The following is a 19,822-nucleotide window of genomic DNA, read 5'->3' as shown; positions in this document are numbered from 1 at the left end:
TGTGCTCTCTCACGCTCTCTCTCCCCAAAATAAATAAATACACATTTTAAAAAAGAAAATCTCCGCTTTCAATCATTCTTAATTTAGGCAAGAGTAATCAACGAATATTAACTGGTTGGGAGGGGTTTGAGTCTACAAAATATCCTATTCATCATAAAAGTGTCTATGTACTATTCTTGCAAGTTTTCTGTAAATTTAAAATCATTTCCGAGTAGGGGCACCTGGGTGGCTCAGTCGATTAAGCTTCCGACTTCGGCTCAGGTCATGATTTCATTGTGAGTTGGAGCCCTGCATCGGGCTCTCAGCTCTCAGTGGAGAGCCTGATTCATTCAGATCCTCGGTCTCCCTCTCTGCCCCTCCCCTGCTCGCACTCTGTCTGTCTGTCTGTCTGTCTCAAAAATAAATAAAACATTTAAAAGTAAACAAATAAAATCATTTTGAAATAAACATTTAAAAATGTAAAATAAAATATGATGGGAAAGAGGAAATACCCTGGCTTGAAACTAGAGAATGTTTACAAACCTACTTAATCTTTAAGTACAGTCCACTTCTGCATACAGGGGACTTCCATGTCAGCAGATTTGGCTCAGGGGTTTCCTGGCCTTCCTTCCTGGTCCCCACAGTTAAGCGGAAAACCTGGTGTCTGGAAGAGTCTGATGAAGGCGCCCATCCAGGGGTCCTGAGGATGGGACTGCCCCACAGGCAGAAGCCAGTTGTGGTGGGGGGACGAGAAGTTCTCCATGAAAAATACTTGAAGAACTAAGGAAAGAAGGGGCCTTAGCCAAGTGACAGCTGGGGTTGGGGAGACAAAGATCTACCAGACGGAATGAAAATAGTAACCATGCTAGTTTCCTAATGAGAAGGGCTTGTGATCTAGATTAGGCAGGAAAACCTATTGGGGGTGGGGGTGGGGAGGAAGTTTATGGAATGAAAAATGCCTGGTACATAAAAGTAATCTCCCAATATTTGTGGAATAAACACACAAATGACCCTTTAATTCAAAATATACTTGAATGACAGAAAGTCATCACAGACAGTTTTTTCCTCCTTGAAATCAAGATAAAATTTGTTTCTGGAAAAGTGATCCGTGCCTTCTTCACGTAAGTCGATTCTTCCACTTTTTTTGCTGAAAGGATAAAAATGACAAATTAGATAAAGGTTAAATGGGTCATTCTCATGCATGTTACTTAAAATTTTTTTTAATGTTTATTTATTTTTGAGAGAGAGACAGAGCCAGGGGAGGGGCACAAAGAGAGAAGGAGACACAGAATGCGAAGCAGGCTCCAGGCTCTGAGCTGTCATCACAGAGCCTGATGTGGGGCTAGAACTCACAGAGTGCGAGATCATGACCTGAGCCGAAGTCAGACAATAAGCCGACTGAGCCACCCAGGTGCCCCTAGGTTATTTTATACTGTTCTAAAAATGCTCTTAATAAGTTTTTTAAAAAGTGGGTCTAAATGTTTTGAATCTTTTTGATAAGCATATATTTACTTCCTTTCTCTTGTTTTTTCTTTCTTCTGTATTTTCTTTTTGAAAGTGGAATATTCAAAACAAAATACATGTGCTACCATTAAAATCAGGAAAATAAAAGAATGTGGCAAAATCAGCCATTATCTCGTCAGTAATAACCATCCTTTACCATTGTGATGTATTCCTTTTGAATGTATTTCTCCTAAGCTGTTATATTACATGCCTGAACAGCTGTGAATGGAAACTGATAGCCCTGTGGGTGGAGTGTGGGAGGTTAGAAGCCCTCATTCCTGATTTCCGTCCTAACTGGGTCTGCAGTGTCTCCTACATAAGCCTGATTGTGGCCAGGAACACAGGGCCCTCTGCCGGGCTATGTGCAAAATCCTGTCCACGGAATTTTCTGGAAGGAAACAGGCCACGGAGGGTGTAAGGGAAATTTTCTTATTTTGTTGTTGTTGTTTTTAATTTATTTTTGAGAGTGAGAGAGACAGAGTGCAAGCAGGGGAGGGGCAGAGAGAGAGACACACACAGAATCCGAAGCAGGCTCCAGGCTCTGAGCTGTCAGTACAGAGCCCGACGAGAGGCTCGAACCCACAACCCTGGGATCCAGACCTGAGCCAAAATCAGGAGCTGGACGCTCAACTGACTGAGCTACCCACGCGCCCCTATTTTTTAAAGTTAATAATTAAAATGGCACATCTTTATCATCGCTCTGGAAAGCAAAACTGACGAAATTTAAAGTGGGGTTCATGAGCAAATGGATAAGAAAGAATTCTTGAGCCATTTTTGGTGCAAAAAGTGATTTTATTATATCACAGGGACAGGACCCCATGGGCAGAAAGAGCTGCACTGCGGTTGTGAGGAGTGACTGATTGTGTACTTTTAAGTTTGTGGAGGGAGGGGGAATAGTGATCAAGTCTCCAAGGAATTTTGATGCAAGGCTTTCAGCTGTTAAGATAAAGTTACTTTTAGTTGTTAAATATAAACATTAAGGCACTAAGGCAGCCATGAGTTCCTCTAGGAAGGTCACGCTCCGCACATTTCCAGTGTCTCTCAGTGGGCTGCAAGCTGTGAGGAGATTTTAATTTAATCTACAATGCCTTTGTTTCCCTCATCAAAAACGATTCAATTTTCCAACATCCATAACTTTATTGTCTTCAGAATCTTAATTACTATTGTTTTTTTTAATATTAAGATTCATGTCCACCTGGGAGTGGTGAAAAAAACTATATGTCCTGTGACTCAGCATTTTTTTTCCAGAATCACTTATGTCCAGTCACACACTGGAACAGAGGATGTCACAAAAAAAACATTGGATTAGGTGCTTTGAAACCCTTTGAAAAGAATCTGTAGGCATTATAAATATTGGTGTAGGCTTATTCTTTGCTTCTCCTATAACCTAGTCAGTTAAGACATTTACAAAAGAGAAGAATATGAAAGAGAATACATTCTCGATTTCAATATAATGAGATACTTATACACCCATTAAAACAAAGGCACTACTTTGGAAAGACACCATTATTTTATTGCCAAGTGAATAAAAATAAATTGCAAAGCAATAACCATTCACTCAACTCATTTCTGGTAAAAAAAAATGCTGGTATAAGAATAGCAAAATGTTCAGAAGCATACACAATTATATTTTTAGGAGGCTTAATTTGTCAGTTCTTTTTCTTTCATGACATCTGATTTGTCAGTTATAGAAATATTCACCTTTGGGGTGCCTGGCTGGCTCAGTCGGTTGAGCATCCGACTTCGGCTCAGGTCATGATTTCATGATTCGTGAGTTCGAGCCCCACATGGGGCTCTGCGCTAACAGTGGGATTCTCTCTCTTTCCCTCTCTCTGTGCCCCTCCCCCATTTGTGTTTTTTCTCTCTCAAAATAAATAAATAAACTTAAAAAAAAGAACCTGGATTCAAACCTGAGTTTTAAAAACATATATTTGCCTTTGTTTTAATTTAATACTCCCAATGTCTTTTTTTTTTTTAGGTTTGTCTGGGTTTGTATTGTATTGTTTTGTTTTTAGCATTTAAAGCTTCTATCCAGAAGGAATTTCTTGTGGCATAAGGAGTAAGATAGATGACGAATTTTTGTTTTTTCTCCAAATAACTACTAGATACCCTAGAAATATCTGAAACTTATCGGAATTTGTCAAAAATAGCATATAGAAAAAATAGTGAAAACTTTTAATCGAGGGAAAATCTCAGAACCCTTTAAATATAAGGTTTTTTTTAATGTTTATTTATTTTTGAGACAGAGAGAGACAGAGCATGAACGGGGGAGGGTCATAGAGAGGGAGACACAGAATCTGAAACAGGCTCCAGGCTCTGAGCTGTCAGCATAGAGCCCGACGTGGGGCTCGAACTCACAGACCGCGAGATCATGACCTGAGCCGAAGTCGGAAGCTCAACCGACTGAGCCACCCAGGCACCCCAAATATCTTCAGTTTTAAAAGCAGTGAGACATAGAGGAAGAAAATGCCATACAAGAAGCAATTAAACTAATCACCACCCAAACCAGAACCATGCCAGGGCATTAATTGAATAGGGGGAAGCCACAGCACCTGGAAATACATGCTATTTTGGCATCAAAACTTCCAAGTTGGTAAGGGAGAAAAAGGCTTTCATTGTCTTCATCTTTAGTCTATAAGAGTTATTAAAAAAATTGGGGGGGGCACACCTGGGTGGCTCAGTCGGTTAAGTGGCCGACTTCAGCTCAGGTCATGATCTCACAGTTCGTGGGTTTGAGCCCCTCGTCGGGCTCTGTGCTGACAGCTCAGAGCCTGGAGCCTGCTTCGGATTCTGTGTGTCCCCCTGTCTCTCTGCCCCTCCCCCGCTCATACTGCCTCTCTCTCTCAAAAATAAATAAACATTAAACAAAATAAAAAACTTTTTTTGACATTTATTCAGTTTTAAAAGACAGAGAGAGCACGAGCAGGGGAGGGGCAGAGAGAGAGAGGGAGACACAGAATCCGAAGCGGGCTCCAGGCTCTTAGCCGTCAGCACAGGGTCCGACGTGGGGCTCGAACTCACCAACTGTGAGATCATAACCTGAGCCGAAGTTGGACACCTAACTGACTGAGCCACCCAGGTGCCCCAGTGTTTTTGTATTTTGGGGGTAAATACCCAGTAGTGTGATTGCGGGATGGTAGAGTAGTTCTGTTTTTAACTTTTTCAGGAAACTCCATACTCTTTTTCACAGTAGATGCACCAGTTTGCGTGCCCAACAGTTCAGGAGGGGGTCCCTTTCTCCAGGTACTCGCTAACACCTGTTGTTTCTTGTGTGTTTGATCGTAGCCATTCTGACAGGTGTGCAGTGATAGCTCTTTGTGGTTTCAGTATTAATTTCCCTAATGGACGATGGGGCTGAACATCTCGTGGCTTATTTGCCACTGCATATCCCATTCAGTGAAATGTCTCTTCATACCTTTTGCCCATTTTCTAATGGGATTGCTTGCTTTTTTTATTGTTGACTTTTGGGAGTTCTTTATTCTAGCATGTTATTTGTTGTTGTTTTTTTAAGTTTTTCTTACTGATTTATTTTGAGAGAGAGCACATGAGCATAAGTGTGAGTGGGGGAAGGGCAGAAAGAGAAGGAGAGAGAATCCTAAGCAGGCTTCGAACAGTCAGCACAGAGCCCGACGTGGGTCTCGATCTCACAAACCATGAGATCATGATTTGAGCCGAAACCAAGAGTTGGTAGCTTAACTAACTGAGCCACCCAAGTGCCCCTCTAGCATGGTATTTGGTCATGTTTTTAATCCACTCTGCCAATGTGTCTTAATTGATGAACTTAGATCATTTACATTTAAGATCATTATTGATATGTTAGAGTGTAAGTCTGCCATGCTAATGTGTTTTTTGTTTGTTTTCTCTGTTTCTGTTTTTTTTTAACGTTTATTTATTTTTGAGACAGAGAGAGACAGAGCATGAATGGGGGAGGGTCAGAGAGAGAAGGAGACACAGAATCTGAAACAGGCTCCAGGCTCTGAGCTGTCAGCACAGAGCCCGACGAGGGGCTCGAACTCACAGATTGTGAGATCATGACCTGAGCCGAAGTCGGACGCTCAACTGACTGAGCCACCCAGGCGCCCCTGTTTTCTCTGTTTCTTATTCCTTTCTCTTTTCTTACTTTCCTGTGGGGTCCTTGAAGATGTTTTAGGATTCCATCTTGACTTATTTATAGTGTTTTGAGTGTGGAGCTTTGTATAGATTTCTTAGTGGTTGCCTTCCGTAACCAGTAGATAATGTAACTTATCTATTGGTATCAGCATTTGCTACTTTGAATGAGGTCTAGAAACCTTACTTCCTTTACCCTTCCCACTTTTTAAATGTAATTGTCTTAAATCTTTTCTCCATGTATATTTAACACCATATCAGATAAACAAAACAAAAACAAAACAAAAAGAACCCAAAAAACAAAACAAAACAAAAAAAAACTTTAGTAAAAACAAAGAGGGACATTGCATAATGATAAAAGGATCAACGTACCAGGAAGATGTAACAATCCTAAATGTGCAGGTACCAGACAAAAGAGCTTCAAAATACGTAAACCAAAAACTGATGCACACCAGTCAGAATGACTAGTATCAAAAACACAAGAAATAATGAGTATTGCCATACGCTGTCAGTAGGAACGTAAATTGGTGCAGTCATTATGGAGAACAGTATGGAGGTTGTTTTTAAATATAAAAATAGAAATACCATGGGGCGCCTGGGTGGCGCAGTCGGTTAAACGTCCGACTTCAGCCAGGTCACGATCTCGCGGTCCGTGAGTTCGAGCCCCGCGTCGGGCTCTGGGCTGATGGCTCAGAGCCTGGAGCCTGTTTCCGATTCTGTGTCTCCCTCTCTCTCTGCCTCTCCCCCGTTCATGCTCTGTCTCTCTCTGTCCCAAAAATAAATAAACGTTGAAAAAAAAATTTTTAAAAAGAAATACCATACGGTCCAGTAGTTCCACTACTGGGTATTTACCCAAAGAAAACAAAAACACTAGTTCAAAAAGACACATGCACCCCTATGTTCGTTGCAGCGTTGTTTACAACAGCGAAGATGCGGAAGTCACCCAAGTGTGGGTCCATAGATGAATGGATAAAGCAGATGTGGTATATATACATACAATGGGATATTACTCAGCCATAAAAGAGAATGAAGTCTTGCCGCTCACAAGATGGACGGACCCAGAGGGTATTATGCTAAGTAAAATACATCAGGCAGAGAAAACCAAATGCCATATGATTTCATTTATATGTGGAATCTAAAAAACTAAAACAAAATAAAACAACAACAAACAGAAACACACTGATAAATACAAAGAAGAAATTGGTGGTGGCCAGAGGGGAGAAGGGATGGGGAGATGACTGAAATAGGTGAAGGGGATTAAGAGGTGCAAACCTCCAGTTATAAAATAAATAAGTCATGGGGATGAAAAAGGTACAGCCTAGGGAGCAGGGTCAACAATACTGTAATAATGTTACATGGTGACAGTAGCTATGCTTATTGTGGTGAGCACACTGCATAATGCATAGAATTGTCAAATCACGATGTCGTACACCTGAAACTAATATAACCCTGCATGTCAACTATACGTCAGTAATGTTTTTTAAGTAGGCTTCATGCCCAGCGTGGAGCCCAACGAGGGGCCTGAACCCACAACCCTGAGATCGAGACCCGAGCTGACATCAACACTGGGACACTCAACCAACCAAGCCACCCACGCACGCCCTTCAATAATAATAATATTTAAAAAAAAAAACCCGAATGGAGCTGAAAGGAGAAATAAACAGATGCACTGAGTTGAAGACTTCAACACCCACTCTTATCAATTGATAAAACCACTAAACAAAAACTCAGCAAATATATGGGAGATGCAACCCATCCAACACCACTTACACTGCCTGGAAACTCGTCTCCTCCCTCAGCAGGAAATGTGTCCCCAGCAAAATTAGGGCACAGGCTTGCGTCATCTCCTCATCTCTGTGTGGGATTGTAAACTCACCTGCTTGCTGGGCCCTGCTGACCCGAGAAGTGAGGAGAATGTGCAATTCTGGATTAGATCCCCTCTCTCGCTGCCTGGTGTAATCTGTTCAAGTGAGTGGGGGTGAATTTTCCATTGGTAGCCGGCTGCTGCGGGGCTGGTATTACCTAAAAAGTTTCCTGTTGTTAGTCCACCTGTATTTTGGCACCTTTGGCCAAGGGGAGCAGACTTTCCCCGTGGCTTTTTATTTTTTATTTTTCTTCCGCTCCTGTGGGCGGTTCTGGATGGGCCCCCATCCAGGGCTTACAGGTGGCAGTGAGGCAGCTGAGGAAATTCACTGCCCTGTTATTTCTCAAATCCTGGGGGTCCTTAGGAAGTTTGTTTTCTTTCCACCTTTCAGAACTTCCTGTTTGTTGTGCTACAGGAATCTTTAGTTGCAAGCGGGAGGGTTTGGGAGGAATGGGGCTACTCCAACTTGGTGGGAACTAGAAGTCTTAATATTATTTATTTTGGTGCTTCAATTGTCCAGATTTGACCCAGTGAGACCCTCTTTGGGCTGCCTCTCGTATCATTCTGATATGTCCCCAGCATCCTCTGAGCACTCCCTTACTTTCTGGCACAAGATGTTCCAAGCTCATCTTGTACTTTCCTGGCTCAGCCCTAGAAAAAGCGATTTCTTCAAAGAGCCCTGAATCTTCTCGTGGTGAGTGGCATTTAGAAGCCACTAATAAGGGGGGCTAGCAGATACCCCCCCTTCATCCCCCTGGTGCTCCGACGCAGCTTTTCCAGACATAAGGTGTGTGAAGGCCGACAGTAAATACTCCTCTTCCAGCACCTGAGGCCCCCAGCGGCTCTCCATCACCAGTCACCCTGGCATTGGTCGCTAAGGAGCTACGGTTTGGCTCTGGGAGCGAGCTTGCATTTGGCCAGCCCCCAACAGAGCTGGAAGGTACGAGAAAGATCTCAGGGTTGAAGCAATTAACTCCTTGGTTTGCAGGCGGGGACGGGGCGGCGGGGGGGGGGGCGTTTAGGTTACGCGATGAGCGAGGAGCCTGGTGGATCCAGCGATGGGTGGGTGCCTGTTTCGCCCGGTGGGGAGCCGGCGTTCTGCCAAGTCACTGCGGGTGTCGGGCCCCCGTAATCTGACCTGGAGCACCCAGGCGCCCCCGCCTGGAACCGGCTCCTGCCGTGGGGCCACGTCGCCCCTCCAGCATCTCCCCTTTCTCTCCCCGCCTCTCACGTCTCCTTGAGCACCTCGGCGGGCTTTTCACATCCCACTCCAGCCCCTCCCTTCTAGGTCTCCCCCAGCCCTCCCTAGGTTCCCCGTCCCTTGGGGTCTGTGCGTGCCTCTGGTTGGTGCCGCCGCACAGGCTGCGCAGGCACCTGTGAACTTGGCGACAGGGGCGGGGCTTGTCGGGGGCTTCAGGAAGCTGCGCGGAGGGAGCGTTAACCTCTATCGCCCTAGTTAATGCGCAAGACAGTATTGATGACTTATGGAGTGCCCGCCACCACGTAAGCAGCAGATAAAAGTCCTGTCCGTTAAGACCTCACGAAATCTCATACAATAACCTGTATTTTCTTTTTTTAAAAAATGTTTGTTTTTGAGAGAGAGATAGCCGGGGGTGGGGGGTGTGCAGAGAGACAGGAGGACAGAGGATCTGAACTGGGCTCTGCGCTGGCAGCAGATACCCGGATGCAGGGCTCGGACCCCCCCCCCCCCAAACCTGTGAGATCTTACGTGTAAGTCTTTAATCCATTTTGAGTTGATTTTCACGTATGGTGCTCACATACGCAAGGGACCTAATTCCATTCTTTTGCATGTGGCATTTATTTTGAAGTGAGGAAACGGGGCGCCTGCGTGGCTCAGTCGGTTAAGCGCCCAACTTCTGCTCAGGTCATGATCTTGTGGTTCATGGGTTCAAGCCCTGTGTTGGGCTCTGTGCTGACAGCTCAGAGCTCGGAGCCTGGAGCCTGCTTCGGATTCTGTGTCTCCCTCTGCCCCTCCCCTGTTCACACTGCCTCTCTGTGTCTCTCAAAAATGAATAAACATTAAAAAATTATTCTTTATTTTATCTTTAAAAAAATTTTTTTACATTTATTTCTTTTTGAGAGACAGAGAACAAGTGGGAGAGGGGCAGAGAGAGAACGAGACACAGAATCCGAAGCAGGCTCCAGGCCCTGAGCTGTCAGCACAGAGCCCAACTCAGGGCTCGAATCCACAAACCGCGAGATCGTGACCGGAGCTGAAGTTGGATGCCCAGCTGACTGAGCCACCCAGGCACCCCCCCAAAAATTTTTTTTTTAAAGAAGAATGTGTGGGGGCGCCTGGGTGGCGCAGTTGGTTAAGCGTCCGACTTCAGCCAGGTCACGATCTCGCGGTCCGTGAGTTCGAGCCCCGCATCAGGCTCTGGGCTGATGGCTCAGAGCCTGGAGCCTGTTTCCGATTCTGTGTCTCCCTCTCTCTCTGACCCTCCCCCGTTCATGCTCTGTCTCTCTCTGTCCCAAAAATAAATAAACGTTGAAAAAAAAATTTAAAAAAAAAAAAAAAAGAAGAAGAATGTGTGGTTGTACTAGTTTTGGGGATGGCAGACGAGGTGGGGGAACAGGATAATGAGTTAGAGGACTTTTTTTAAAAATTTATTTTTCAACGTTTATTTATTTTTGGGACAGAGAGAGACAGAGCATGAACGGGGGAGGGGCAGAGAGAGGGAGACACAGAATCGGAAACAGGCTCCAGGCTCCAGGCTCCAAGCCATCAGCCCAGAGCCCGACGCGGGGCTCGAACTCACTGACCGTGAGACCGTGACCTGGCTGAAGTCGGAAGCTTAACCGACTGCGCCACCCAGGCGCCCAAGGACTTTTTTTTTAAGTAATCTGTACATCCAATGTAGGGCTCAAACTCACGACCCTGAGATCAAGAGTCACATGCTCCGCCCAATGAGCCAGCCAGGCACCCCAAGTTAGAGGTCTTATAGCGTGACATTTGGCAAAGCTAGGAGAGCCTAAAATGCCTCAGATTAAGATCCGAGCATTTGTGACAAAGCCTGATTAGGATGTGAAGAGGTGGAATCCCTGAGAAAGTGAGGAAAGAGAAGAGGAGGATGTTAGGTTTCATGAAGAAATGTACGAAATGCTTTCTGACCCCTTATACTGAGAAAAAAAGAAATTTTCAACTAGGCTCCACATCCAACATGGGGCTTGAACTCATGACCCTGAGATTGAGAGTCACATGCTCTACCAACTGAGCCAACCAGGCGCCTAAGGGAAATTTTCCATAGCAATTACCTAAACCCTCTGAGGAGAAAACTTGCATTCTTTCTCTGTCCTGGGAAGTTGTAAATTGTATCATGCCTTTGAAACATAAACACTCCAGGAAATAAATGAAACATTGACCAAAGAGACCAAAGGGGAAAAGGGGGAGGCTTTGAAAAAGACAGACTGCTGCACCAGTTCCCGTGCCCCAATTCTAGTCCACAGCCTCCATAAGATCACAAATATCAGTAAAAAGCTATAGCTGTGTGAGTGGATACCTGATTCACAGTTTTGGGATAAAGGCTGAATGGGCAGAAAGTTGTGGAAGGTCTATGGAAAAGGTAGTCAAGCTAAGAGATTGGAATGGACTTACATAAGTGAAAAAGAGAAAAATAAGGGGGCTCTTGGGTGGCTCAGTAGGTTGAGCGTCCGACTTTGGCTCAGGTCATGATCTCCCAGTTCTTGGGTTCGAGCCCTGCATTGGGCTCTGTGCTGACAGCTCGGAGCCTGGAGCCTGCTTCGGATTCTGCGTCTCCCTCTCTCTCTCTGCCCCTCCCGCACTCACGTTCTGTCTCTGTCTCTTTCAAAAATAAAAAAACATTAAAAACAATTTTTTAAAAACTGAAAAAAAAGAAAAAAATGAGAATTTTAATATCAAAAAGTACACTCATGCTAAATTAGAATTTGGTTTTCTCTCTGTTAAGAGGACAAAGTTTTCTTAGATATTGGCCTGCTCTTAATAAGAAATTGTAAACAACAGTTTCTCTTTCCCTCTAATGTAATCTGTCTACAAAACAAAGATTCTGTTTTGTCTTTACTGGGTCTTTGTTTAAAAAACTGAGTCGTCTCTATTCAAAGAGCTATGTTTTTTTACAACGTAATTTTTGTATATGTTATATTTCATGGGAAGCATGTCAAAAAAAATGATGCTAAACTTTTTTAAAGGATATATTTATATGAAATTCCTAAAGCCTGATGTCCTGCTATAGTGTTATCAGTCATGATTTTAAAATGTATGTCACAGGGGTGCCTGGTGGCTCAGTCGGTTAAGCGTCTGACTCTCGATTTCGGCTCAGATCATGATCTCACAGTTCACGAGATCGAGCCCCTACTCGTTCTCTCTCTCTCTCTCAAAAATAAATAAACTTAAAAAAAACTGTTGAAATAAAAATTGAATAAATAAAGAAATAAATAAAATGTGTGTCACAGAAATAACCAAATTCTTTTGTCGGTTGCCTTCTTGTGAGCTCTTATCAGATCTTTAACTCTTTTAAGCCTTTTGTCACCTGCAGATTCTACTCTGCCGCTTTGGCAGGAAGTGTTTTTTGCAAAAGTGCTTCATCTTCAAGGAAGTTCACGGAAAAGACTCTGACAAGTTTCTGGTAACTAAACTCAACTTGTCTTCACGTGGGAGGGATAATAATAAAAGGTGCCTTCCAAGTGCCTCCCCAAGGTTACCTGCATAGCCCCACAATATGTCATAAGATGGTAGCCCGAGACGTCTTCTTGTCCTTCCCCACACCAGTAAAATGGGCCCATTGCGTGGATGACATAATGTTAGCCTGTGAATGTTGCCTCTGCTGCAGGAGACCCTGAAGGCATTGCTGGCGCTTCTGCCACGGAGAGGATGGGCAGTGAACCCACAGAAAATTCAAGGCCCAGACACTACTCGAGGCCCAACAGCTCTTCCTTATCTCCAAAAAGTGGTCTAAACTCCGTCAAGTAGAGTTCAAGGCCATTCGTATTCTGGCCCCTTCTAGCCCCAACTGCCTCATCTTTCAAACCCTCCTGCTCTCCCACCTCCACCCACGGCTGCTGGGCTCTTCACTACCTAGTGCTGCTTTGTGCCCCTGGGCCTTTATTCCTGCTGTCTTTTTTTTTTTTTTTAATTTTTTTAATGTTTATTTTTGAGAGAAAGACAGAGCATAAATGGGGGAGGGGCAGAGAGAGAGGGAGACAGAATCCAAAGCAGGTTCCAGGCTCTGAGCTGTCAGCACAGAGCTGGACTCGAGGCTCGAACTCATGAACCGTGAGATCATGACCTGAGCTGAAGTCGGACGCTTAACCGACTAAGCCACCCAGGCGCCCCTACTGCCGTCCTTTCTATCTGTGTTTTCCTCTGTTTTCTTCTGTTAGTTCATTCTTATATTGCCACTACCCGGTTCCAGTATTTTCTTTCATCAGAAAACACTCCTTTTCCGTGTGCTTGATGCAAATATCTTACTATGGTATGAAAAATGATCTCATTAGGAGCCCTGCTCTCCCATGAAGACTGTCATATGAAGGGTCAGGCATGTGTTCGCTTCATCTCTATACCTTAATGGCCTTGCATAGTTCTTGCATGACACAAAGTAGGAACTCATTAAAAGTTAATTTAACAGAACAACAACAACAACAAAAATACCAGAGGCGCCTGGGTGGCTCAGTTGGTTGAGCGACCAACTTCGGCTCAGGTCATGGTCTCACAGTCTGTGAGTTCGAGCCCCGCGTCGGGCTTTGTGCTGACAGCTCAGAGCCTGGAGCCTGCTTCCGATTCTGTGTCTCCCTCTCAATCTGCCCCTCCCTCATTCATGCTCTCTCTTTGTCAAAAATGAATAAACATTAAAAAAAAATTTTTTTTAACACCAGTAGGTACCCCAAATATAAAGTGACAAAGGACCTGAGCAAACTGTGAGAACATAGTCATCTTACGAGTGAAAAAAAAATGGAAATGAACACAACCACACACACACAAAAGTCATTTTCAGATATCAAAGTGGCAATAATTAGAAATAATGAAGATGGGGTATCATGCAGGCTAGGGGTATAAAACAACTCGTTTAGAAAGAGATGAATATTCTCTGGCAGGTACATAAGAAACCTTAAGGGAGGGGGCACCTGGGTGGCTTCATCAGTTAAGCGTCTGACTCTTCATTTCATCTCAGGTCATGAGCTCATGCTTCCCGGCTTTGAGCCCTGCATCGGGCTTGCGCTGACAGCATACAGACTTCTTGGGATTCTCTCTCTCTCTCTCTCTCTCTCTCTCTCTGCCACTCCCCTGTCTGCTCTCTCTGTCTTTCTCTCAAAATAAGTAAATAAACTTAAAAGACAAGAAAAAGAAACTTGAACGGAAGTTATGCCCTTGGGCCCAGTAATCCTTCTGTGGCCATAAAGCTAAAGGGAAAGATGGGGAAACAGGAAAATCCTTCCACATGAAAGTGATTCGCTCCTACCCTTCACAGCCACATCTTGTTTCATCCTAAGCCTGGCCCCGGGCCACCCTGACACGGGACCTCAGGCACCGAGAAACTGAGGAGCCGTTCCTTCCCCATGATTCCGAGAGGTGGAGGGCAGAGCCCCAGAGGCAGGTATGGGACTGAGCCCTGGGACTGACCTGGGGGCGAAGGAGTGGAGCACAGGGGTGACGACCGCAGAGCAGATGGCCCGGAGATGGACTGTCTTGTCTGCAGGCCAGGGGGAGAGCGCCCGGAATGGGAATCACACCAAATGTTCCCTCAGCCTTCTCCCTTAGACGGTGGGCCAGGGAATCTATGTGGGGTGGGTGGAGGGCCTTTCTTTTTGGGTGTGGGGGGCTGAGTAGGGAAGAACTGAGGAGAGATGCCCAGGACGTAGCAGTCTGGGTTGCCACACCAAGCCAACTGGGCTGGTGAGAGCTAGAGAGGTAGGGAGAGGCCCCAAGTAGCAGCCTGCCCCACGGGCTGTGGGGGCCGTGGTCACTCACAAGGTGGCCAGGAACTACCTTAGAGTAGTGCGGTTTCTGTCAGAGATGGGGGGTAGGGTCAGACCCAAGTCTCCTCTAAGCCATGCTAGGCTATGAACTCTGGGTACACCAGTGCCAGAAGCTTCCAGTTGGATGGGACTTGCTCTCCTAGCCTGGGGCAGTCTGCTAGACTATGAGGGAAGAAAGCCATTGATTTATGGGGACTCTCCCCCTCCTTGCAGAGACATCTGGTTTCCAAGAGTGGGTTCTCAGAGCGGGCATGTGCTGACTTTGGAGCCTGAATCCCCCAACTGCCCCAGACAAGACCAGACTCTTTCCATGCAATTCTCACCCATGCTCTCCTCGGAGGCCCTGGCTGCCTGCCGCATGGGACACTGACTCCATTAAACTGCCAGGTCCTTGAGGATAACACTGTTCTTGTTGCTGGAGTAGGCTTCTGGAACAAGTCACGCTGGCCTACGTGCAACACACGCTGATGCTAAGGAAATGCATCTAGGATGTGCACCATGATTTCGCAGTGGAAGTTTCCCTAGACTGGAAGGTGCGTGTGGTGGTCGGGGTGGAGGGCAGATCATGGCAGGTCTCAGAATGCTGATACTTCACTGAAGAGATGCTGAGGTCACTGAGGCATCGTGGGTGAGTCCAGAAAGAGAGCCGGGCTAGAGGCCTTAAGAATCTCCTTCAGCCTCCCTCTCTCCCAGGGACCCCCTGAGAGATCTCGCCTCCCTTTATCTTCCCTCCTCCTTGTCTGGTGCCTCCTCTCCCTCCGTCTTTCTCCTCCCCTCCCTCCCTCTCTTTCTCCTCTCTCTCACCCCCACTTCTCTTCAGTCCTTCCACACTTTTTCTCTAGACCTCATTCTTTCTCCTCCATCGCTTCCTCCCACCCATCCATCCATCCACCCATCCATTTAGTCCTTTCTAAATGAAAGGAGACAGCACTGTATATGCCCCATGGGTGGCGTTGGTGCGTGAAAGACCATGGTCAAGTTGAAAGCACGACACTTGAGTTGTGGGATATCGTGGTCCCTGCCTCCTGTTTCCCGACATCCCCTTCGCTCCCTGTGTTGTAAAACCTCAGGCCAGAGTGAGACTTTTTCTGGGAAGAGTAGGTGGCCAGTTGGTTGAATTAGAGATTCAACAGGTGGTTGAACCTCCTAACGGGCGGTTAGGAGGCTGCCAAGGTAGGGTGAGGGGTCATTGGGCCAGGATGGTGGGACTCTGAGAATGTCTCACGGAGCAGGCAGAGGCCCCCACAGCAACCCCCACCCTTGGATGGAGCCCTGAAGGGCAGGAGGCAAATCACATCACTAGCTTGAAAGGAAGGCTTCTTGGGAAGGGTGTGTGGGCCTGGCTAACTGGGTCAGCTCCTGAACTACTTAACTTCCAGAAGTCCTTCCTCCTGGCCTACACCCACTGAAAGCAACCCACGGGCTTGCTTTCTGACAGAACTTGTCCCAGGGAGAAGAAGGGTGGCAACCTAGCCCTTATTTGACATCCATGGGATGCCAGACACCCTGCTGGCTGCTGTTCTCTAGGCCCACCTGATTTCAAGTTCACAAGACATTTGCAAGGGGAGTATGTATATCTGCCTCCCCACACTTCCTGCCTTCCTTCCTTCATCCCTTCTCACCTCGGTTATGATTTTTATTTCCCCTTTTTTTTAAGTTTATTTATTTTGAGGAGGGGAGGGGCAGAGAGGAGAGAGACAATCCCAAGCAGGCTCCGCACTGTCAGCGCAGAGCCCGATGCAGGGCTCGAACCCACAAACTATGAGATCATGACCCCCAGCAGAAATCAAGTCTGACGCTTAACTGACTGAGCCACCCAGGCATCCCATGATTTTTATTTCCTACTGTTCCCTTTGCTTCCAGACTTTTGTTTTTTACCAAAAAAAAAAAAAAAGTTGTTACAACATTTCTAACTTTATTCAAACACACCAGTGGTGGCAAAGAGCGCCAACAAGTGACAGGCATGGAACCTAACACCTGGATCAAAGACCATGAGGGAGTCTGTGAGTGTCTATCAGTCCCTGCCCCTTCGGTATTGCTATTCCTTTCACTCTTATGCCTGTTGTCACCTTTGAGATTGATTGAATGTGTGCAGGAAACAAAGTCACTTTCAAGGAGTTTGGGCTGCACCCCATTATCAAGAAGTACCTTAGGCTCTGAGAAAAAGCAGCAACTAGAGATGACAATTTGCTTCTGCCCCACGTGGGACTCGAGCTGACCACCCCGGGATCAAGAGTCATATGCTCTACCGACTTAGCCAGCCAGCCCCCCACCCCTTTTTGGAGGATGGGGAGGATATCTTTAAGGAGAGAACACTAACTTGATTCACTAATGGCTTGGGTCAAATACTTTTGCAGAAATCCCAACAAATGGCTCATCCTCAGATTCCTGGCATGGTGGGATATTTTTAAATTTTTTATTTACTTTTGAGAGAGAGAGAGAGAGGGAGAGAGTGCAGGGGAGGGACAGAGAGAGAAAGAGGGAGACACAGAATCTGAAGTGGGTTCCAGGCTCTGAGCTCTGAGTTGTCAGCACAGAGCCTGACATGGGGCTCGAACCCGTGAACCATGAGATCATGACCTGAGCCGAAGTTGGCCGCTTAACCGGGTAAGCCACCCAGCACCCCTGGCACAGTGGGATATTCAGAGGTTGTCACTGGTGGCTTTTTTCACCAGGTGCTAATGTTTGCTTTTTCCCTTCAAAGTGTTAAAACCATTGACCATGTTATCAAAATGCTACCTGACTGCCTGCAAAAAACAATCAACATAAGTCTTTACACTTATAATCTGTAAGTTGCCTTTGGACGGAACCAATAGAGTTTGAAATACTCTGAAAAAAAATAATAAATCAGATGTTGTCACTGGGTTGAAGTGAGGAGGGAAACTTGGTGCCTCTCAAGGCAGAAAGATGATCTATGTCTATCTGTCCGGATGCTGAGGTCAAAGCTCAACACCAGTCCCCAAGATGGCGCCCTCCACATCGCCAGTGGCCAACCTGCCAAACCCAAGTCCAACACACTTCCTCTACTCCTCACGCTGTCCTTTATGTTCTGGCTACTGCCCGCCTTGCCCACCTCCTCTGCTCCGGGGCAGCCTAGGTTGTGTGAAGAGGAACCTGGGGTCACTGCACACCTACTTACTTTGCCAAGAGAGCCCAGCCTTTCTTTGTCTACTTGGCAAATCCCTGCTCACAGCGTCGTTCTGAAGTGACTTCTTGAGAGCTGCAATTTCTGGTCCCCTCCTGACCAGTTCTTCCTGGCTTCCCCTGCGCATGCTCTCTGACTCTGCTTGGCTGTAACACCATCTGCCTTCCTTCCTCCTCTAAGCAACTTCTTTGCATCTCAAGCACCTGGGAGCTCTACAAATACTTGGTGAATGTGTGGATAGAAGAATAAATGGGGAGGGACGCCTGGGTGGTTCAGTTGGTTGAGCGTCTGACTTCGGTTCAGGTCATGATCTCTTGGTTCGTGAGTTCAAGCCCCATGTTGGGCTCTGTGCTGTCAGTATGGAGCCCGCTTCAGATCCTCTGCCCTCTTCTCTCTCTCTTCTCCTTTCCCACTCACACACTTGTGCTCTCTCTCTTTCTCTCTCTCTCTCTCAAAAATAAACATTAAAAATTAAAAAAAGAAATGGGGAAAGATGTGAAGATCCTGAGTCTTTGTAAGGCTGGGTCACATGTCTAAGCTCTGAGCTCTAAGCTGTGTGAATGGATCAGTGTCCAGGCTGGAATCCTGGGCTCTAGTGTTTGCAACTCTCCTCCTCCACCAAGCAGTACTCCTGGTGAACCGTCTCTGCTTGGGAGGTCTATGGGGACCCTGGGGCAGCAGCTGGGTGGGTTCTGGAATCAACCTTCATGTCTGACTACTGGGAGTCATCCCCTGCCTACAAACCATGCCGAAGTGGCTTGGGTCTGGCCATCCAATCCCTGGTCTGGGACAGCAGGAGGGATAACCTGGTCCAAACACAAGAGACACAGAGAGAGGGCGCCTGGCTGGCTGTGTTGTTACAGCCTGTGACTCTTGATCTCAGGGTTGTGAGCTCAAGCCCCACGTTGGGTGTAGAGATCACTTAAAACTGAAATCTGAAAAAAAAAAAAAGGAGGCACAGAGAGGCATATATATATAGGGGTTCCAGGTGAGATGAGATACTAATTGAACCTCACTTGGGGTAACTTGATGCTGGGTTTGTGGAGGGTCACTAAGGTCCCTTCTGGCCCCACGTGGATTAACTTAGCCTGGCAGCTGGACCATGAGAAGTCCCTCAGGCCAGGAGCCTGGTTGGAATCTGAGACTACTCTGAATCAGTGATAGTGAAATGTCAATCCCCAGCAGGCTGAGCTCTAGAGATCTACAAAAGGGGTGGAGAGGTGGCTTCCTCATGTCCCCCACAAGCCCCTCCACTCATTCCTGAACAGTCATCCTGCTCTCTAAAGTACCACCATCGAGGGGCGCTTCTGTGACTCAGTCAACCGGTTAGGCATCCGACTTTGGCTCTGGTCACCATCTCACGGTTTATGAGTTCGAGCCCTGCATCGGGCTCTGTGCTGACAGCTCAGAGCCTGGAGCCTGCTTCGGATTCTGTGTCTCTGTCTGTCTGCCCCTTCCCTGTTCACACTCTGTCTCTCTCTCTCACACACACACACACAAATAAACAAACATTAAAGTGCCAGCATTGGGCATTTCCAGGGTCTTGGGCCAAGAAGTGGTGACAAAAATTGCCTTTGACCAAACTCTACTCAGCCTCCCCTGAACTTTTCAACTAGGTCTTCTGTGCTCATCACTGCATTGTCCAATTTTGTTTTACTTATATATAAGTAGGCTTCGTGCACAGTGTGGAGCCCAACACAGAGCTTGAACTCATGACCCTGAGATCAAGACCTGAGCTGAGATCAAGAGTTTGATGCTTAACAGACTGAGCCACTCAGGCCCCCCTGCATTGTCCAATCTTTAATCAGAAACCTGCTAAGTCAGTTTAGCCAAAATCCCCATCCTCCATAGCAGATCACCATCAATACATGATGGGGTTCCTTATCTACCACCCTTCCCCCAGTGATGTCTGATCACCTTAGCCTGCCATCAGTAAGAATCCTGATAGGTCGCTTTAGCCACAATTCCTCTGACCCGTGGCATTTCTTCTTAGTAATTTTCCATTCGCCGTCTCTCTGCTCCTCGGCTGTAAATTCCCACTTGTCTGTGCCATATTCAGAACTGAGCCTGGTTCTATACTGAAAGTTCTTTTCCCCTGTTGCAATAGTCCTGAATAAAATCTGTTTTCACCATTTTACTATCGCGCTCTGGTTTTTCTTTGACAATGGCAGGTGCGGGCCTCAGAAACCCCAGCCCTCTGGCTTTCCTGTCCCATTTCCTCTGCCTCCGCCCGAAGCGGGGGACCTATTGGG

At 46.3% G+C, this 19,822-nt stretch overlaps 1 non-coding gene across 1 annotated transcript; it reads right to left on the bottom strand.

Moving 5' to 3' along the window:
• Positions 1 to 10,627: 10,627 nt before the first annotated feature.
• On the bottom strand, positions 10,628 to 10,700 carry TRNAE-CUC. Its single transcript has one exon. It is a non-coding gene; the product is annotated as a tRNA-Glu (tRNA).
• Positions 10,701 to 19,822: the final 9,122 nt, after the last annotated feature.

The sequence above is a fragment of the Prionailurus bengalensis genome, chromosome X (genome assembly GCF_016509475.1).
Source record: "Prionailurus bengalensis isolate Pbe53 chromosome X, Fcat_Pben_1.1_paternal_pri, whole genome shotgun sequence".
Lineage (NCBI taxonomy): Eukaryota > Metazoa > Chordata > Mammalia > Carnivora > Felidae > Prionailurus > Prionailurus bengalensis.
The sequence above is the reverse complement of the archived record's forward strand: the minus strand, read 5'-3'. Positions and strand labels throughout refer to the sequence as shown.